The sequence below is a fragment of the Adiantum capillus-veneris genome, chromosome 4, assembly GCF_014529385.1.
Source record: "Adiantum capillus-veneris isolate H3 chromosome 4, ASM1452938v2, whole genome shotgun sequence".
In the NCBI taxonomy this organism is placed as follows: Eukaryota; Viridiplantae; Streptophyta; class Polypodiopsida; order Polypodiales; family Pteridaceae; genus Adiantum; species Adiantum capillus-veneris.
The window spans coordinates 74,949,426-74,962,145 of NC_140934.1; positions in this window are offsets into that span (position 1 = coordinate 74,949,426).

Sequence of the window (12,720 nt, forward strand, 5' to 3'; positions counted from 1 at the left end):
TGTGTACTTCTTTGGTTATTTTCAGCCTCTTCTTCATAGGTCTGTAGTAGTATTCATTTCTAGTAGTTAGCTTACATTAGGACTTAAGAATTTGTTCCTTTAGAAGATGTTGTGTGGAGTCTGATTTCTAGGATTAAGTTTTTGAGGTGTCTTATCCTTTTTAGTTTAAAGTTGTGCTTCAACTTATTTTGTGTATGCCTTTTCTAAAACCATTTTCAAGTAAACAATGTTTTGTTGTATCTAGTTTTGTTTAGTAGCAAATAAGGTGATTTAAGTTTTTTTTTTTGGGTTTTCTTGTGTCCCTTGCTTTTGTCAGTGTTTTATTCCCTCTTATAATTCATGAGTTCAGATTATTCTGAACTTATGAAGGTATATATTGTATGTAGTCCTTGTATGCCAACACATTTTGGATGCATAAAGAGGGCAATGTACTTTGGTAGTTGCATATTCAAGTCCCTTTATTTTCAAGGCAATGGCAATCCCATGTGAGAAAAGCTAACAACATATGCTGCTTCGCTGGCCCAATATCCGATGTTCTTTGAACCCAAAGGCTTTGTCACTCAGATGACTGTTGAGAAAATGGGTTCCCCAAGCAATGTATCCTTAAACAGTTTGTGTTCCATCTTATTGAGTTTGAACACTATTCCCTAACAAATGCAAAATAAAAAGTAAAATAAAAATCGTCAGCATTATTCTTCATCTCCAGATTGAACCTCCTCCCAATTACATCATGTTACTTAGACGACTCATCTTTGATATATTTTAGGGTTGCACATTAAAAGAGCCTTCTTATGCTGCCAACAGTAATTGATATGTACATATGAAATTTTGTGTCAAGAGTACATCTATTTTTTGACTAATTGTAAGTAAGATTGCCTTGAAGGCTGCTTTGAAGGATTTACTTCATGTTGATGTTATTGGTGTTGAGGGAAAGGTATGCACATGGATTAAACATACATGAGAGTTATTGAAGCCATAGATGTCTCATTCTCATTCTGAAAACATCTCATTGTTAGGTGTTTGTTTCCTAAAACATACCTAAACACTATATCACACGGGCAAGGTTAAATGGGATCAATGGTGGAGGCAAAAATTTGTGGGTGCGTGTATCTAGGTTGTCCATTGGGCACTTGAATTTACAAAATTGCTTCAAATTTAAAATGAGATATTGTATTGACTATATTTTAATAAACGCATGTGGGCTAATGGTTAGAGCACATGACTTGATTTTTTTATTTTTTTCTGAGGGGGGGGGGGGGGGGGGGAGAGGGCAAGGGGGGTCTGATCAAGATTGGGGTATGATCCAGCCCATGTGGACTATCACATGCAAGTTCTTTTAAGAAAAGAACTTTTCAACTAGACTTTGGGCTTTCAAACTTCCACAACAATGTAGGAAATATGGATTATTAAAACGTGCTCTTACATGGTGATCTTCATGAGCACATTTACACATAACAACCAAAGGGTCTTGTTGAAAAAGGCAATGTGTAAACATAAGAGAAGCCTTTACGGTTTAAAGCACGCATCAAGGGAATGATAGCAGAATATTGATGCTATCATAAAATCTTTGGGATACAGGCGGAGTGAAATTCATCATTGCCTTTCTATAAGAAAGCTACAAATTGTAGTCTTTTGCTTTTGATCCTACATGTGGATGATATGCTCATAGCTGAGAAGAACAATCTTGAGGTAGATGCATTTAAGAAAAACGTACTCGTCACAAAAGAGTGCACTTGCCATATTTTGAATTGTTGCTATATGGAGGGAAAGCATATATATGCTACATTGGTTCCATATATGGAACTTGGCTAAGAGGATTGTCTCAACAAATCTAAGGAGGAAATGACTAAGATGCCTAAGGTTCTCATGCATTTACTATTGGTTCAATAATCTACGCCATGATTGGACTCATGCAGGCATTACATTGGAAGTGGTAGTTGTAGGCGTAATTATGTGAATTGTTGGCACGAATATTGAGAGGCAATGAAAGGTATGATGAGATACTTGAAACGTATCAAAGAATTGTACATTCACTATGGAGTAAAAACACATCTGTAGTTAGATGCACATATGCAGATTATGCACAAAATGTAGACAACAAAAGGTGTATGTCATGCTATGTGAACATCTAAGTCTGCCAGAGAAGCTAAGTATATTGTTTCCTCATATGCCAGCAAGGAAGTTACATGACTTACTTGCCTGATGGGAGATTTGGGTTTTAATGCAAAAGTTGTAGCCTTGCACCATGACAATCAAAGCATTGTCTAGACATAATGGAATTCAATGTTTCATAAAAGATAAAGAACATTCATGTGAGGTATCTCTTCATTTGTTGAGCTTGTTAAGATTTATACAAAATGATAACCCTATTGGTCTACTACCCGAAGGTCCACCTTTGAAAATTTTGCACACTTTCAACCACGTATAAGCATTGGATAGAGATTATTTCTCTACATACCTCTTATATATATGCTCACACTTTTTCTCTATTCAAACCTACTAGAACAAATTATTTTCTTCAATTTCTTGGCGGGGTTTTTTTTCTTGCAAGCTTTCCTTCTCGTGCTTTTGTAATTGTGGCAGTGTTTTTCAAGTTTATCTCAATGGTCATCAATATGGTCCTCTCTGTCTCTATTCCTTCAACCACATTTGATGATATGGTTGTCAATATTATGGTCATCCCTCAACAACTAGCCATACGGTAGGTTGTGCTCATCTATATGGATGGACATCTACTTTGCTTTACTCTAGCCATAAATGACAATTATCATAAATAATGATATGTTAATCCATAAAATTTATTGAGGGACAGATGCAAGTGATACATATTCAAGATGAAGTGGAAAATGCAGAGATATCTACATTTGGTGAGGTAGGATCCAATAGCAGAAGGTGAAAGTGGAGGCATGGGATTTCTAAAGAATCACAAAAAAGATGACAAATAGCTAGAAACATGGTTGTGACCTTTATGGAGGAGTTTCCATGAGCACAAAAGCTGCATGTCATTTTTTGAGTACTCATAGAGAACTGCTATGATGTTCACTAATTACGCATGTTCTGATTTTCAAAAGAGAGAATGTGCTTAAAGGAAATTTATTGCTTGCGTGTGTACGTGCACATTCTTGGCCTTCAACCCAAGGAACACATGGTCATACATCAACGTGCACTAACATTCACATTCCTTGCTTTTTGTCGCGTCAGCCATGTAAGCTACATTATGTTCTATAAATGAATCGAATGAATTTTTGATATTAGCTATTTGGTTAGTGTTGTGTATTTAATCTTTTTGAATATGGTAATTTTGACTCTTCTGATAGGTTAATCACTTCATCCACAACATTACTTTGAATTTAGCTTCAAAAAATTATTTCCTAGCACTATCACAAGAGCATGACGGTTTTGTTTTGAGGTTGACCAAAGGTTTTATTTTGAGGTTGATGCTTGTGTCAGTGATGACCTCTATGTAGTTGTTTTAGATATTGCAGTGATTAATGGTAGGTTTTCCTACACTATGGTATTATGTATTTTTTTCCACTATCCACTTCATCATCTTCACTTGTATGCCTCCCACATGGTTTACAATCCATTTTTAGCAAGTTTTATTTGTTATGACGCAAACTATATATCATGTGTACCTTTGATGAAAATACAAAAGTGAAAAACAAGCTCAAAAAAACAGTTTCAATTGCAAAAGCACGAAACAAAAGCTCACAAATAAAATGCACCCTTTCTCGGCAAGGTATTAAGAGCAATATCAATATCATCAACCACATCTTCAAAATAAATACTTATATTCAATAGTATAATACTCACCTTGACTTTGATTATCGAGTTATATTGTTTATAGCTAAGGACAAGGATCAACACTAAGGTATGACCTTCGATACATTCATGAAAATACAATGCAATGATTGTTCTATTTCTCATCAAATTTTTCTAATTTTGACTTTTATTAGTGGCCAATATAAATATCATTTCTTTTCATACTTATCATATACTGTTTGCAATTGTTTCGATTAGTATTCTCATGTCTCAAAAGACTCATATATGGCAAGCTCACCAACCTATCTGCATTAGCCAGTTAGTTATTTCAAAAAGATTACCATCTATAGTTTTTAAGTTTCAATCTTTTATTGTTTTAATTAGTGCTTTAATCTAAAACAATGAGTAGTAAAATCATCCACATGCACACCAACGGTAAGATATACATCATCTGCACATGTTAGAGACAAAGTGATCTCAATTAGACTATTTCAAAATTTACGTGTAGCCAAATGATTATCAACTTTTTCAAACCAATCTTGAGAAGGTTTCTTTAAGCCATGCCATGGTTTATTACATTTGCACACTTCATTTTCCTGTCCTTTCTTGACAAAACCATGAGGTTGCATTGCATATACATCCTCATACAAGTCACCATTCAAGAAAGCAGTTTTAATGTCAGACTTATGTACACCCCATCCAAAATAAGATACAAATGCACAAATGAAACGAGGAGTAGCCATACACGTGGGTTTTAGCTCATGAACCCACTATCTACCAATGGCCTTCTTGTCGGGAGGTAAGTCACATAAAGATCTTGTTCTTCACACGTGCCTCATATTCGTCTTGCCATAACAGCCATCCAATTGTTTGAATTTTGTGCTTCATCAAATTTAAGAGGTTCATCATCATCACACATACTTGACACAACAGAAGCATAACAATCTGATGCACAAGAAGCATGATGAGTACCCAACTGAGTAGAACTAGATAAAGGTGCATCCAATTTAATGTCATGCAAAGTATGCACCAGTCATTTTGGCATCCCTCTAGCTTTCTCATTTTTAGCCATATCCTCATCAAGTGCATCATTTACATGTGCATCAAAAATAGGCTAAATATGTGACACCGCTTGAAACAGTCATAGGGTGGATACTTACATCATTTGGACTTATGTTTTGTATTTTCACCGTTGAAAAGAGGCAACAAGGTATCAAAAATGTCATGTGATCTTACACATGTCTCTATAATACATGATAGTAAGCGTTAAACTACATCTCCACAAAAACAACATCTCAAGAAATCAGATACGTTTCAACTATGGATGATATAACTTGTAAGCGTAGCTCTCAACACGGTAACCAACAAAGATGCATTTGACAACCTTATCATCCAATTTCTCGTGTTGTTGTTTTGGCACAAGAGCATAAGTGAAGAAACCAAAAACACACGTGACCAATAGATGGCTTCATACAATGCCATGCCTCATATGATATCATAGATTGCAAAGCGTTGGTGGGACATCTATTAAGTATGTAGGTAGCATACATGACATCCTCTAGCCAGAAAGCATGTGGTGGAAAACGTTTGCTTTTGACTATACATCGAACTAGCGCCATAAGTGACATGTTTTCTCTCTTAGTAACACCATTTTGTTGAGGTGTCTAATACATAATACAATAGCATTTTATCCCACAACCATTCAGAAACACATCAAATCCTTTTGACATGTACTCATCCCCTCGATCAAAATGAAGGGTACCCATACTATAAACAAATACATTTTTAATCAAAAGGAAAAAAATTGAAGCACATAAAAACTTCCTTAAGTGGATATACCCATGTATTCTGGGAGTAAACATCAACAAAAGTCACAAAGTACAAATTATTACTAATAAAAGGAGTTTCCATTAAGCGCACTGAACCTTCTTTCAAAAGCATAGAATCTTGCATTTTCTCTAAAATATAGCATTCTAAACATGCTTAGATCGTGCCTCCAGAGGGACCAATGGGGCAAGCAAGTGTATGCTATAGCATATGAAACAATCTTAGAATATGTAACTCCATTTGCAATTTTTTTCACATACTTGTTATAAGAACTGATCTTGTGCATCCCACGAGACAAGGTACTTGTGCATCCCACGAGACAAGGTACTTGATGCCACAATAGTATGAAATGCGTACGATCCAACTAGAATTTTCCAAGCTTGTTTTGTTGTTTTGGCTAAACAAATGTGTGGAGTAATTGTGCACTTGACAGGAAAAAAAATCATGCATGTGTCTAGAAATCTCTACTATCTCAATGAGCATGTTTAGATGCAGGTAAAATAGCCCTAGCAATAGGAGTAGAATTGTTAGAGGCTACAACATCCTCCACAAAACTTGGGCATACATCAAAATCTTTAGCAATGTTCCATACACTCTTGGAAATGAGTATATGTTACATCATGTAAGCCCACAATAGATAGTTGTCTCCATCCAGTTTTTCATCAGCGGATAACATCTTGAGAACATCATTGCTCTCAGCCATAATCAAAGACTGAACTTGATATAGAAAATGCCCAAATTGATTAGAAACTGAAGGGAATTTGTGTGTGCTATATAGCACAAACCACATTAGGTCTTAAAAGACTTGTTATAGAGACATTTTCACTGGAAGAAAATATGCAGGAAAGAATGAGATTGCTTGCATAATACCTGTAGGAGTGGAAACAAAGGACAAAATGAGCATGAATCGGAATTTTGAACTCTATGAGCCCACTCATAGTGTTTATTGACCTATTGATGCTCACTAAAGCTTACCCAAATTAAATAAGTGAGCAAGGGGTTTGTTGGTGACTATGTTTAAGAGGAGGCAACCTACTCTAATACCAATTGTTGGAGTTAGGGTTGTACAAATGCATAAATAGCTTGGAGATGGAGAAGAAACTCAAGGCACAAAATGGAGAATGTATTACTTTTAGTGCAAGTACAAGATAAGATAGCCCTAGAGTTATGGGAACATATATAAAGCATGGGGGGAAATAGCCTCCTATTGAGAGAAAAAAGTGCCCCGGCGGTCTTAAGTGTCTTCACACACATCATTACCATATAGAGGGTAACAATAATCATGGCTTAGTATAAGGCACTAAACTCATGATTTAAATGCATCATCAAGAGTATAGCCATGTATTCCAAACATATCAAATTCCTTGCATGAAGAATTGCACGTTGCATCTCCTACATCTTCTCAATGTGAACCACGGGTTTAAAATACCTCCAAGAGCCCTTTAATAGGCGTCATCTTATTGTAGAATTTCTCCAAGTGGTTCAAGATCTGTCAAGCATTGTTCATACTTTGAATGTTTTCTAGTGCTTGTCGATTACAATTGAGAAAGATAAAAGAATAAAACCTTTGAATAAGCCCATCACAATAGCGTTCAAGATCTGCAAGCTTCTCCAATCCCTTGGAAGAAAGAGACAGGTTTGTAAGAGCCTCTAGCCATCGATATCGGCATGTACCATCAAGATAAGGTCGTAGGTCTCCAATACCACCTGAATAGCGTTCAAGATCTACAAGCTTCTTCAACCCCTTGAAAGAAAGAGACAGGTTTGTAAGAGCCTCTACCCATCAATATCGGCATACCATCAAGATAGACAACTTAGAGTCCATATAGTTAGTGGCATCCAACTTTTGATCCTATGGAAACATTAGAAACACCAACATCTCCTCTCAAGTAACTTCTGCAACTCCTCACTACCAGTAGACTTTTGCAAAAGCTCTAAAGAGTCATACATTAATTGTTCATATATTTCTTCTTCTCTTTCTACATCATGAGACCTCTCTGCAACATTATTCTTCTTTGTTGATATTGTCAAGAAACGCCAAGGTTGTAAAAAAATGCTTCATAAAAAGTTACAAACCAAGCTTTAAGGCTACAAGCAGCCTTCCATCAAAAAGGATCTCCACACTTCTTAGCAAGAGCGGATATATCGAGTGAAATTGGTCCAAAAACACTCCCCTCTACTACACAAAAGTCTCTGAATAGCTGGCTAAAAATCCACAAAGGCACCTGACAAGAAGTACCGCACTCAGCTCCTCTTGGTCTACAAAACAAAGACCAAATATGTAATTTTTCTTGAAATTCATCAACACTCCTCAGTTGAAAAATGCGGGTCCACAAGGGTTCTTTGGTGAAAAACCAACCAACCCCCTCAATGTAAAAATATTGGTCCAACGGTGTTTCTACAAAAACATGGCCACACATCACCCTCCTACTACTCGCTAAAAAATGGAGCCTGAATCAGCCCTTTCAAGTGCTCTGGTTCCACTTGCCATCCTGACAAGTCTAGGTTGTGATACCATGTCAAAATGTAGCAAAAGGTGTCGCGATGTGGGAACCCACACACACACACACACACACACACACACACACACACACACAGAGGAAAGAGGTGAGAGAAAAATGGTAGAGAGAGAAGATCATGAGAGAGAGTGGACAGTTCATATAAGGCAAACTTTATTATCACAAGAGAGGTGAAAGGCTTTGTACAACACTCCATAACATGCCAGACTAGGGGCACCCCTTCACTATGTATGGGCTAACCAAAATGCCCAACCCACCTCCAAATACCCCACGGTCCTAAAATGTGGGGAAATGAGGAATATAGGGCATCTAGCATAAAGGCTAGCTAGCAGTGACCAACTTAGACGAAAGTATCCAAAATCCCCCCACATGCCTACGATCCAGAAAAACCTCACAAGGCGAGGCACAACCACAACGAACCCATCACTATGTAGATCTAGATGGGGAATCCTTGGAGATGACCTTCAAAATTCTAACACGCTCCTCGTAGTATTTCGTACATCTTTTGAAACTAAAAAAAAAATTCATCATCAAAGTCAACAACTATAAGTTGCTCTTATCCTTATTTTAGTGTGTTAAAATTATTATAGTTGTTAGCCATGGCTGATTATTACATATGATAAGAAAGTTGCTTGAAAAAAGACGATTCTTTTATAGAAAAGTCGAACTTGAAATTATGCAAAAACATAAAAATCACAAACAAGAACCATAGGGAGAAGGGGGGGCAACCTCATCAAGGGATATCTCAACACTCAGGTGTCATTTGGCTAAACACATAGACAACCTAGGGACAAAGTATAGCTTAGCTAGAATAGGGTACCACTGTTGCCATCTTGTGGACCTTTGAATGACATTTATGGGCACGCTACCAACTTCCTTAGTGAGAGATAGTACAATGTCTCCCGCCCTTTTTAGCTCAAAGGTGAATAATTGGGTGGGTTTGGGGAAGGCTGTTTGAAGGCAATGTTGATCATATACACCATATGTTTATACTTCTCCATACATTCCTTAAGAGAACGTTCATATCTTTACAGACTCCAAGAAATACTTTTTGGTCAATAGTAAACTGGCCTTTACAAACAGAGTTGCAAGTTGAGTGTATAGCCTTCAATTAAACTGGGTCTCCACTTCTTTTTTGCATCTAGGAGACAAGCCATCACTTTGCCAATCTTTTTAGCCTTGTATCCTATCCAAACTTCTTGATAACCAACGTGTGCACTTAGCACTATATACAAAAGGCTACAAAATGCCAAATTTTGGAACATGTCCAAAAAATTGTACAAAGAGATAAAATTGCCTACAAAGTATCCACATGTATTGGGAATGAAGATAAAAAAGTCTCGAAATGAAAATTTTAAGATTATTAACATTAAAACATTTCCTATATTATATGTTGCGTTAATTGCGCTCATACCAAATGATCAGCCTGATCTCAGTAAGTGAAGTAAGGAGGTGTTGGTAATATCACTTTGGATAGCAAAGCTTACTATACCACCATTTATTAAATTTAGAGTTGTAACAAAGTTTTAAGACAAGAAGAAGTTGAAGGACACACAAAAGGAAGTTCCACTCATTGGAAGTATAATCCACTCAGAGATCAAAGAGCAAAATCTTAACAAAACTAAGCTACCCTTCACAAAAATAGTTGATATCTCTTAATACCAGCTTTTCTAGGAATCTCTCTCTCTCTCTCTCTCTCTCTCTCTCTCTCTCTCTCTCCTCCCCCCCCCCCCCCCCACACACACACACACACCACCACCACCACCTCCTCCAAGTTTTTGTGTGTGTGAATAAGAAGAGGAAATTGGAATAACCTTTCTAACACCCTCGTGTGGTAGATTGGTTATCCCAGCTCACACTAGAATTGAGTTCAAGACTCATCGGTTGAGGCCTCTTGGGATTGTCCCTACGACATTAAAAACTCTCTTCTCACGGGTGTGTGTGTGTGTGTGTGTGTGTGTGTGTGTGTGTGTGTGTGTGTGTGTGTGTGTGTGTGTGTGTGAAAATAAGAAGAGGAAACTGGAATTACCTTTCTATCACCCAAGTGTGGTAGATTGGTTATCTTAGTTCCCTCTGCTAGAAGTTCAATCTTGAGCTCAATACTCGTCAAATAAATCTTTGAGGTCTCTTGGGATTTTTCCGATCTCTCTCTCTCTCTCTCTCTCTCTCTCTCTCTCTCTCTCTCTCACACACACACACACACACACACACACACACAAAATCAGGGAGAAATAACAAAGTGTGATGGAAGAGCTGTTGAAAATCAAGGAGGACATGCAACACTTTGCAGCAAAAAAGGAAAAGAAGACGATAGAGACAACATCTTGGGTAGAGCTGCTAAAAAGGACCAAAACCAAGTAGAGGAAGCAAGCCAATGGATTCAAGTAGCTAAGGAGGGAAAAAGCCAGCTTATGCCTTTGTCATTGGCTTCAATAAACTGGCACCGGTTTAGAGGAGGAGCAACAGCAAAGGACAAGATCTTTACATGTGAGAGTAACCTGGCTAAAGAAAAGGGAGAACATAGAAGAAGACACACAGGATGCAAGCTCATGGGCATTAAGAAACCTATGCACACAACCGCTTGGAGAGAGGGTAGGTGAAATGAAAATGGGAACGAAAACGGAAAAGTTTTAAAGGTTAGAGCTCTTATTTGATGCTCTTCAACTATAGAAGCTAGGAAAGAGTTTATAGCTTTTAGGGAAACACGCAAGAGCATAGGGATATTTTTAGGAGATGATCTCACACCAAGTAAGATTGCACATATGCAAGAATGTATGCCAAAGATATTGGCCACCAAGAACGAAGGAAAAATGGCACTTTATAAAGATGAGAGTGGCATGCCAAATCACACTCGCAGATCTGTGGAACCTCTTTGAAGCTACCTATGTAAAATTGCAATGAATCTTTTAGATCTAGGAGGACACTTTCAAAGGGAGAGATATCATTTCCATACTGACACATTAGAGCCCAAATAAGACACTTCCCCCTATATTAAAATACAAATGGGAGTCCACTTGCAAAAAGGAGCCACGCCGCACTAAGCATACTACTTGAGGTTTGGGAGGAGTTGCAATGTTGTTAGAGGATTTGTGCTCTATTATGTAAGTAGTGTTGAAGGATGGGCATGCTAGATACATGTGGGTTAGAGTGCAGACAGAGTATATTGCTCTATGCTACCTTCCTCCTAGTACATCCAAGTTTATTGACTCACCTAAAGTTCCCATACATGATCTTGAATGAGGAACAAGAGAGGGAGATGTCATCTTACTCAAAGACTTCAATGTTAGGACAGGTTGTTACCACCTATTTTGACTCTCTCACTAAAAGTATACCCAACTAGGAATAAGGTGAGTATACTTTTAGGTGGTAATGTATGAGTTTGATGTATCTTGAAGGTGGGCAAGAAGGAAGACTTATAATTTATAACCTAGGGTTATAATCTTGGATTGCAATATGGAGGCTGGAAGGGTTATGCAAGAATAGCATAGAGGTATTATTTGGATCTTCTATAGAGCTCATATGAGTGTATAAAAATGTACAAGAAATTGGCATCGTGCAGACAATGCAAAAAAAAAAAAAAAAAGTAAATCCTCCAAGATTTTGGGGTACTTGGAAAAAGATCTATGGGCTCATAACAACATATGTCATCTACAGAATGAAGTTTGCAAAAACATAGATTTGTGAGGCTGATTTGAGACCTCCAATGATGGATCATACGGCGTTTTCATTTTGGCAAGTAAGCTTTATAAGAAAATGATAGTCACTTTTGACCTTTTCAAACGAATTGTACAATTTTTAGAGCTTGCTTTAAAGCAAATTCAATGCCTTACTCCTCAAAAGAACTTTGCGAGCTCACAAAATGGCTTTGACATATTAGTAACAAAGAAAGGCTTATATAAATTGGAGGTGGTGGCTTTAATTTTTTTAATACTTTGGTTGAGTTACAATATGATAGATTCCAAGGCAATGTTATAAGGGGTACACCAAGATGGCATGCACATGGATGCGCACACACAAAAGAGAGAGAGAGAGAGAGAGAGAGAGAGAGAGAGAGATTGAGATTGATTTTAGGATCGTACGAACAACTTATAAAATCTATCCAACTCCTCTTAAACTTTCAACCATCCCTCAAAACTTCCCTATATCACATGCATTGAAGAGATTATTAATAATACACCTTTAGACATGCTATATTTACACTATGGGTGTCTCTTAAAATTCCCTACCACTCTTTCATGTGTACATAAACTATACATGTACTTAATGTACACATTAAAGGGTCTCTCTTACAAATCCCTACCACCCTTTAATGTGTATACTATAATGTGTACATAAAGTATACATGTTTTCAATGCATCCAAGAAACCCACATAATACGGCACACATTTTGGAAACGGATTTCCTTGGGCTGGAGAGAGAGAGAGAGAGAGAGAGAGAGAGAGAGAGAGAGAGAAAAGAAGAAGAAGATTGTTTTAACGTCATAGGAAACTATCCCCAAGAGACCTTAAAGATCTATCGGACGAGGAGAGTTGGACTCAAGACCTGTTATTATCGTTCTTGGAGGTCATATATGACCTATAGGACCAAAGATACATGTGATGTACCATGCCTG